Source organism: Coenobita brevimanus, chromosome 52 (assembly GCF_032717465.1).
Source record: "Coenobita brevimanus isolate Jiangsu-jjx chromosome 52, ASM3271746v2, whole genome shotgun sequence".
Taxonomy (NCBI): Eukaryota; Metazoa; Arthropoda; class Malacostraca; order Decapoda; family Coenobitidae; genus Coenobita; species Coenobita brevimanus.
In genome coordinates, this window is record NC_137005.1 from 3118366 (window position 1) to 3128427 (window position 10062).

Below are 10062 nucleotides of genomic sequence, written 5' to 3' on the forward strand. Positions count from 1 at the left end.
TATGATTGATATCTGCTTCATTATTAAATTATGTTCAGCGTGAAATTAATAACTTCTTTAGATTTCGTGTCTCCTTCCTTTCTGTAATTCTTGAATCTTTTTGTACTGTATAATTGATCTTCTCATTCCACTGTAACGGTGGCATTTACTTTTTAATTGGTACTCCTTTTCTCCCTATAATTGGTACTCTTATTCTCCCTAAAATGGGTACTCTTTTTCTCCCTAAAATTGGTGCTTTGTCTGCCTGCAATTGGTATGCTTTTTCTCCCTAAAATTGGTACTCGTTCTCCCCAAAATTCGCACTCTTCTTCTCCCTATCTCTTTAGGTTGTATCTTCCACCGCAATATTGGTGGCTCCGATGTTTTCTTGTAGCTTAGGACTCACACCCATTACAGGTGGTGGAATTCGCCTTGTCTCGTGTGGTACTCTTTGGACGATTAGGGCATTGAGGGGTCTTGGATGTCACTTGGATGTTAACCTTGTCAGCAGTCCACGAGAAGCAAAATAAGTGACATCTTGAGGACCTCCTACCTTCTGCTAATATGTGACTCTTCTGTTATCTTGGAAGGTAATGATAGACCTAAGTTTCTAGAGGATTCATGGACACAGTAATTAGTTTCCAAGAGAGTCCATGGGTATTATAAACTAACCTTCTTTGGGAACTGAGTTTGGGAATGCATCTACAACGTTGTATCTCCTGATAATGAAACCACATGAAGTTGTACGTTTTTTTTTTCTTTTTGTAAGTACTGAGAGTGAGTTGAGAAATTAAACTGAGAAATTGCGGGTCCTCCTGAGGTTAGAAAATCAGGCGAGACGTTCAAAAAATGGTCTGAAGGTCACGAATTCCATTTCAGAGGCAGGCATGAAGAAAAGGGACATGGTGTAGGATTTCTGATTTAAAAAAAAATGGGGTGGGGGGCAAGGATTAGTAAAGACTTGTATACTATGAATAAAAAAGTAGCAAGTCTAATAGTAAAGCTGAACAAGAGATACAAGAAGATAATCGAAGTAACATGCTCTACTGTCTGGCTGTGATGGTAAAGAAGCAGAATTGGAAATATATAAAGCGATGGAAAAACAGAAAACTCAGAGTATACACAGTTATAATGGGACAATTTTAAGTCCTTCAGTCCAATGACGTATTTTTACTTTATCATGCTGGTTCCAGACGATTATAGTTGGAAAGTTAAAGGGGAAGTAATTGGAAAGTTAAAGAGGAAGTGCTAGTGGAGTTAGCAGGAAAGTAAGTCTTGAGGGTAATTAACAACTTCATTCCAAAGCTAGAAAGAATGAAGTAGCCTTGCAAAGAATTAAATGGTGAAATGCAGAATGATGCTGATTTCACCTTCCCTGTCCAAGCATATAACAGCACGGTGAAAAATGTGAGAGCAATGAAATGCGTAAGAAAAGAAGTGACATCAGAATGGTGAAGTGTCTGATATTACTAGAGCTCAGAAAAGAACAAGAGAGAGAGGGATTAGCCAAACTTTCCTCTCCTATTAATCTCTTCTTGTTCCTCTGTTAACCCTTTCGTGTTGTGTCTGCACTTTTCTGTCTGTCCTTCTTTTCATCTCTGTCTGTCCTGCCCACCCCTTTTGTGACCTGTCCACTTCTCTCTGCTGTCCCTCCGCCCACCATTCTCTTTTCTCCCGTCTTTCCTTTTCTCTCCTTCCTTCCACCCATTTCTGTCTTTCTGATCGCTCATTTTGCTTCATCTTATTTTCTTCGGTCTACCCCTCCCTTCCCCCCCCCCCCCTGTCCAACCCTTTCTCGTATTCTGTCCAACGCTTTTTCTCCTGTCCAATTCTTTTCCGTCTTCTGTCGAGCCCTTTTTCTCCTGTCCAACCCTTTATCTTCCTCTGTCCAACCCTTTTTCTCCTGTTCAACCCATTTCCTGCTTCCAACCCTTCTGCTGTCCAACCCTTTCTCTTTCTCTCTTCAACCGTTTTTCTTCTGTCTAACCCTGTCTTGTCTTCTGTCCAGCCATTTTCTTCTGTCAGACCCTTTTTTTTCCTCTGTCCCACTTTTTTCCCTCCCTTTGTCCACCCCTTTTTCTCCCTCTTCAGTCTTTTTCTTTCTTCAGTTCACTCTGTTCTCCCCCTGTGTTCACCATTATTCTCTTAGTTCTGTCTTCCCCTTTCAGTACATATGTTCCTAGAATTCTGTCCATTTTATTTTGTCCTTGTCGACTCATTCCTGTCCCTTTCACTATTTCGTTCGTATTCTTCTTGTACTCACATCTGTCTTCTTCACCTATTAATGCATCTCTGTCCACCTGTTATGTTCGGTGCATCCCTTTCTGTCCATTCCACACTTTTCTTTCTGTTTATTCCCTCATGTCCATTTTGTTATTCAGACTTCATTACATCCCCTTTTATTCGGTCTTCTTTACTGTTCATTCATTTTGATACATATCTCTCTTAGGTGTGTTTTGTTTTGTTTTTTCGACTCTGGGCATAGGTTTAGCTGCCCGTTCTCGGAGGCCCAACAGTCCTTGTACGTACTACACACCTCTATATGCCACCCTTTGGAGGAGGGTAGGTGAGGGAGTGTGGGTAAGGGGGGACTGGATGGAAGGTGAATGTGGGTGAGGGTGTAGGTGCCTCAGAGAAAAGGAAGCAAAATGAGGACAGACTGGGTGAGAGTAGCTGGATATGTGAGTGAGGGGAAAGTTGTGAGAGGGGAGTGTGTGAGTGAGGGAGTGTGGGTGAGGGGGGAGACTGCGGTGAAGGGTAAATGTGGGAGAGGGGGAAGTGGAGTAAGGGTAGACTGGTGAGGGTAAATTGGCCTTTGAGTGAGGGGAAAGTTGTAAGAGGGGAGTGTGTGGGTGAGGGAGTGGGGGTGATGGGTGAATGTGAGTGGATGAGGAAAGAGGGAGCGAACATGGGAGATCGAAGGAGGCATAACTGTGGATGAGAATGCGATGGAATGAGGTTGGAAGAGGTCATTGGGTGTGGAATGAGCTTACTATTTGAGTAGAAAGAAGGTGGGATTTGGTTGGAATAAAGATGGAGTGAGGTGGGCGGGTGTGGAGTGAGTGCTGCGTAAATGTAGATATGGGTGAGAGAGAGAGAGAGAGAGAGAGAGAGAGAGAGAGAGAGAGAGAGAGAGAGAGAGTGGAGTGGCAATGAAGGTGAATAAATGAGGTTGGAGTGTGGAAGGGGGGGGGGGACGGATGGGAGGGACTGAGGGCTCGATGAATGTGAATAATCGGTGAGAAAGTGAGTGGAGGGGCAGGGGAGGCTGGGAGTGGGGGAGAATGAGGGAGCAAGGGAGCAGGACGGATGAGGGTTAGGGGTTGAAGGAGCTTGGGATGAGAGGACGGAGAAAACTGAGTACTCGAAGGGTTGAATGAGGTGAGAGAGAGAGAGAGAGAGAGAGAGAGGGAGGGTGATGCTTAGTAAAGACAGAACAGTAGTAGTAACAGGAGTTGTACGAGTAGTAGTAGTTGCAACCTCAGGCTCAGCTAAATGTGAACCCGGTGGACTGCAGGCCCAAGTTCCTCTTCTCCTGCCGTCCACCACCATCCGCATTTCAGGGGATAGGGAAGTAACTGAGCCATTTAAATAACCGGGTAGTTGAGCCCCCAGCTTATGTTAGTGCCACCACATGAAGGCGTCCCTCTCCAGCACGAGGTCAGGATAAAGGAGAATAAAAGAATAATTTAAACTGAGTAAATGGTAAATGAGGACGGGGAAAGGGGTGTGGAAGGAATGGGGATGAGGGATGGATGAGGCCGAGTGTGGATAGGATGCAGGTGGATAAGGATAAAGTTTGAGGAAGGTCTGAATGAGGGTGAGGATAGGGTGAAGCCTTTGAGTGTGAATGGGGACGAGAGGGAATGGGTGAGGGTAGGCCGAGGTGGCAAGGACAGATAAGAATGAGTAAGACTGAATAAAGATGGGAACAAGGAGCGTATGAGGATGGGGGTGTATGGATAAGGGTGATGTAAGATGGGGGCGTGGCAGAATGGGTAAGGGAGAGAGGAGCCTGAGAGGAATGAGGGGGAGGGCTTTGGATGGGTATTGGTTGGGGGTGAGGGAGGGTGAATGGGTGAGGGGCGGAATGAGAAGGCGGGGCAGAATGGGTGAAGGCGAATGAGTCTGGGAAGGAGGGATGGAAGGTGGGGGACTCTTGAAAGGTGGGGGGGTTGGTGGGGGGGATGAGGGGGGTGAGGGATGGTTATTGTGGTGGTGGAGGTGGGAACTGGTCATCAGGCGGAGTCATGTCTTTCTAATGCCCTCCCGTAACTCCCACTTATTGCTCTTCGATTAATTAAAAGAAAATTATTAAAACGTTGGGTGTAGCTCAGGGGTGGAATGGCCTCGTTGGAGTGGGGTGCGTGGGAGTGAGGGTGAGTGGGAGGATGGGGAGGGGAGGGGGAGTGGGAGGTTGGAATGAGAGAGGAGGAGGAGTGAGTGGGGAAGTGTGTGGGAGAAGGGATGGAGTGAGAAGGGAAGGATGGGAGAGAATGGGAGGAGGTGGATGAGAGAGAGAGAGAGGGTGTGGAGTGGGCTAAAGAGAGGAAGGGTAGACGTGGAGTGAGTGGAGAAGGGATGCTGACTGTATAGGATGAGGGATGAAGTGTGTATTGAAGGAGGATTTTATAAGTTAAAGCGAGATTTAAGCGAGGAGTGAAGGGTAGAGAAAGGAGTGGATTAAAAAGTGTGGATGGTGTGGATTGTTGAGATGAGTGCGAGGAAGACAGTGACGGAGCTGGGGAGTAGGTGAAAGTGACGTGTAGAGTAAGATATGAACAGTGAAAGAAGAAGCTGTTGAGGGAGAGGTGAAAGTGAGAGGCAGAAAAGATAATAAACAGTGAAAAAGGAAGAAGTTTGAGAGTGTGAAAGTGACAGAGTAAAATCAAGCGGTGAAAATGGAAAGTGTTGAGGGGGATCTGAAATGGATTGTGGAATAAAGGATGACGTGCAGTGAAATGTATGAGACTGGATGGTCGTGGGGAAGGGATGTTGAGGGAGCAGTGGATAGATAGGATGGAGGGAGGTGTGAGAGCGACGGAGAACGATGATGGGATGGGCTTGAATCAGGAATGAGGCTGGATTGAGGTTGGGGAATGGAATAGGGAATGAAAGGGCAAGTTGAGGGGAAGTTAAAGAGCTAGGAGGCAAGAAGAAGCAGCAGCAGCGGGAGAGAGAGAAAGAGAGAGAGAGTGGAGGTGGGGGAACTAGAAAGAAACATGGGGGGGAACCGAATGCTAAGAACTTAAGGAGAACAAAAATAGGGGTGTGGAAGGGGGTCTGTGTGTGGGGTGGGGGTGAGATAGAGGGTGTTGGAGGGGGTTTGTGTGGTGTGGGGGGGTGTAGGTGGGGGGTATGAGAGGGTTGGGGGGGTAGTGTTTATGGTATTCAGCGTCTCTAATTAAAATTGTATATATGACGTCATTTCCATGCCTCTCCTTGGATTATGCCTCCCGACGGTGTTCTTGCCTTCCCTCCTAATGATCACTCTCATCTCCCGAGCCGTCTGCTGCCTTCTCTAATTTCATACACATTTTTTTTTACTGCAAGGAAGAAGGAACCAAAGGCCAGAAGCCGTAAGATTGTTCCCCCCAAGAAAAAAACAAGATAACAGAGAGCCAAATTCAAGATTATTAGATACTCCTTTCACCTTAACTTGGCCTAGATTTTTGTCATTTGGTAGCGTCTTTCGTGTAGCCAAATAGTAAAAGATAATGTTACTTGGTTCCATCTTTCTATAGCACTTCTTCGTGACTAGCATTATACTCCGGTGTTAAAATACTGTCACAATTCAGCATGCAAGATGGAGAGATGGTAATTTTAGGCCAAGTTAGGTTGGTAAGAGTATAGCTGCTTTTTTTATTTTTTTGTTGTTGTTTTGAAGGCATTGCAAAGTTCCATCTGTAGGGTGATATATTAAATCCAGCTTTATGGGTATTGTTTCGGATTGAGGATTTATGTTATTCTATTTTATTCGTGCTGCTGACAGACGATTTTAATTAGCTTAGGAAGGATCTCTTTGTATCTGTTTGTCTATTCATCTATGTGTCAATCTATCTATCTGTCTACCTACCTACCTACCTACCTATCTGTCTATGGCTCTATATGTCTGTCTGTTTATCTATCTATCTATCTATCTATCTATCCCTAGTACCGAAATCTCTAAGCTAAAAAAATCGTCTGAAGGTAGTGAAAAAGAAAAAATGCGTCATCGGTGTGAATGGATTAATCTGTGGAATGATCTTTGCTGTCCCCTCCCTCCCTCTTTCCTCCATCCCCCTTCCTCTTTCCTCCATCCCCCTTCCTCTTTCTTCCATCCCCCTTCTTCTTTCCTCCATCCCCCTTCCTCTTTCCTTCATCCCCCTTCTTCTTTCCTCCATCCCCTTTCCTCTTTCCTCCATCCCCCTTCTTCTTTCCTCCATCTCCCTTCCTCTTTCCTCCATCCCCCTTCTTCTTTCTTCCATCCCCTTTCCTCTTTCTTCCATCCCCCTTCCTCTTTCCTCCATCCCCTTCGTCTTCTCTCCCTCTCTCTCTCTTTTTTTCCTCCCCCACTCTTTCTTCCATTCCATCCTTTTCTCCCTCTCCCTCTTCCTCTTCCACTCCTTCCCTTTCCTCCTCTCCCTCCCTCCCTCCTCCATTCCTTCCCTTTCCCTGCTCTCCCTGTCTGTCTCCTCCATTCCCTCCCTTTCCTCCCTGTCTTTCCTCCATCCCCCTCCTTCCCTCCGCCCCTCCCCATCAATCCTTCCACCAGCTCCTCCCCTTTGACGCCCCTCCCTCCTTGTAAGACCCAGGCCCCATCTCTCTCTCTCTCTCTCTCTCTCTCTCTCTCTCTCTCTCTCTCTCTCTCTGTCTCTGTCTCTCTCTCTCTCTCTCTCTCTCTCGTGCTCGTTCAGTATCGGCGACTCGTAAAAGGCGACTCGAAAGTGTGTGTGTGTGTGTGCGTGCGTGTGCGTGTGTGTGTGTGTGTGTGTGTGTGTGTGTGTGTGTGTGTGTGTGTGTGTGTGTGTGTGTGTGCGTGCGTGCGTGTGGTATCGTGACTCATGAAATTCTAACAGGTGACTCATGATAAATCCTTTCACCCTGATGACGTGGTTTTTTCATTTTAAATCCTCTCCAGGCGATTTAACTTAACCTCATTATTATCTCTGGCAGTGGAAGGGTTAATGAAGGCACTAAATGGCAATAATTAACCTCTGTAGTTGTAAGTATCTCCCTGATGATTAATAAAATCGCAATAAAGTAAAATAAAGTAATCGGAGTGAAGGGATTAACGGGTAATAAAGTAACCTGAGGTAGATGCATTGGTTGTTATTTTTTATTTTTTACTATACTACTACTACAACTACTACTACTACTACAACTACTACTACTACTACTACCGCCACCACTGCCACCACTACCACTACTACTACTACTATTACTATTACTACTATCATTTAGCTCCTCAAGTACGAAAATAAATAAGTAAATAAATAAATAAATAAATAAAGCTTTCCCAGGCTGAATAAATGTCTGAAGGACGCTAGAACACTTAAGAGACATCCTGGGTCTGAAGAGGTAATATGCCAACACTATACCCTTTTCACTCCAACCTGGCCTGAAACTGCCACCTCCCCATGTTGAATCGTGAGGTGCAATAGTAGACTAACACCGGAATATGATGCTAGTCACGAAGAAGTAACGTGGAAATTATGCAGAGCCGTAGCATTGTTTCTGTCACTGGTCTATGTGAAGTATGCTACAAAAGGACGAAAATCTGGGCCAAGTTAAGGTGAAAGGATTAGAGGCGACTGTATGGAGTGTAGGTCCCGTTTTCGCGTGGGGTAAGGAGACTCCCTAACACCTCTTCCTAAACGATTTACTTTCCAGAGCACTCATTAATATCCCTTGGTTTGCGTCTTATGTCTTTTCAGTATCAAGGCAGATGACCTAACGCACAAGAATACAGTAGATGGCATGAATAACACACGAGAGTACAGTAGATGGCATGAATAACACAAGAGAGTACAGTAGATGGCATGAATAACACACAAGAATACAGTAGATGGCAGGAATGACATAGAAGAATATAGTAACTGAGCTGAGTCGGAAATAAATCGGTAAGGAAGAGGTGTTAGTAAGCTTCCCAACCATACTATCATACCGTCCAAAGGAGTGAGATATTGCTTTCTTTAACACTTTCGTTATTAGGATATTAATATGGATTAAATGTCTGGCAGCAACGAGAAGAATATATAAATGATGTTCATGGGGTGAAAGGGTTATTTTCATTCCATTTATTCGGCGTTTACCCTATTTCTCTGTCTGTTTCTGTCTGTCTGTCCATATCTATATCAATCTGTCTAATATTCTGTCCTCAGTCACTCCGTTCTTTCTCTTCCTTATTCCCTCTAGGCCATTTCTCTGTAATACTCTTCCGTTTGTCTCTCTCCCCGTAGCATCTCTATCATCTCTTCTTAACTCCATCCTTTCTTCACTCTTGTCAGTCCTTCCATCCCTCCTTCATTCTCCATTAACACTGTTCCTTCTGCCTTTCAGTCTTTCATCCCTCTCTCTTCTCTCCTCATCACAGCTCAACTCTCCTCTCCCTTCCTCTCCCCAACCCCACTTTGCTTCATTATTACTTCACTCGTCTCTCCTTGTCTCTCTCCTTCATTTCTCTTAACACTTCCCCATCATCATCACTCTCTATCCCCTCCTCTCCACGTACCTCATCCTCTCCTTACTTCTCTCTCTTGTCTTCTCCCCTTCTCTCTTCTTTACTTAATATTTCTTCTATCGAGTCTCTTTCTCTCCTTGTACCTTCAACTCAGTACCTTCGTAACACTCTTCCATCTTTCTTTCTCACACAACACTCTCTCTCACCCCCCTTCTTCCTTCCCTCCCTCCTCTTCCCTTCCCACCTCCCTCCTCACCTGGGCTGGCCTCAGAACTCGACAGTAATTAGCGGGTACACCTAATTTATAAGACGCACTCCCTCGGCCCCTACAAAACTCATCTCTACGCCGACGGGCCTTTGATATATTAATGTTTTACCTCCATGCGCTCTCTCTCCCACCTCACCTTGACTCTCTGACTTGCTTTCACCTTCCTCGCTCTGGTATCACTCTGTCTGTCTGTTCCACTTGTGTGTGTGTGTGTGTGTGTGTGTGTGTGTGTGTGTGTGCCGAAATCCGCAGACAGAAAAGACTAAGAAGAACTCGGTATAATATACGAATATACTTGAACTTTGGGATTTTTTTTTTTCTCTCTTTGCACTTTTTCAGCATTTTAGAGACGCGCTTCTAGAAATTGATTTACACACACACACACACACACACACACACACACACACACACACACACACACACACACACACACACACACACACACACACACACACACACACACACACACACACACACACACACACACACACACACACACACACACACACACACACACACACACACACACACACACACTGCGTAATTTGTGTACTTTTCCTTCCTTTGCTTATATCATTTTGCTTAACTCGTTTTACATTGTGTTCACCAGTTTCTTTTATATATTTCATTCTCTCTCTCTCTCTCTCTCTCTCTCTCTCTCTCTCTCTCTCTCTCTCTCTCTCTCTCAATATTTAGCCCATTTCTTTATTTTATTTATTTTTTTACTAAATTTACTTCGCCTTCTCCTTTGGCATATCTTTATCATTTTTCTCACTTGAAATTATACATTCAGTCATTTAGCCATGCCTGCTTATATCACGTAATCTCCTTCTTGTGGGACGTCTGTTAATCACTACCTTCCTCTTCCAGACATTTTTATGCATCTTGAGGGACTTTTAGAGATGGAGGGATTAGGTACAGCCATCATTAACCCTTTCACAATGAGAGGGACTGTTGATAAGCTGTATAAAGTCTTTTTGGTGGTCACAGCATATAAAAACGAGTCACACACACACACACACACACACACACACACACACACACACACACACACACACACACACACACACATCGACACTGAATAGGAGAGGCCAATGAGATTCAGCAAATGATGTACGGCTTGAAGTGTAAGCTGAAGGCGGGGCGGGGGAGG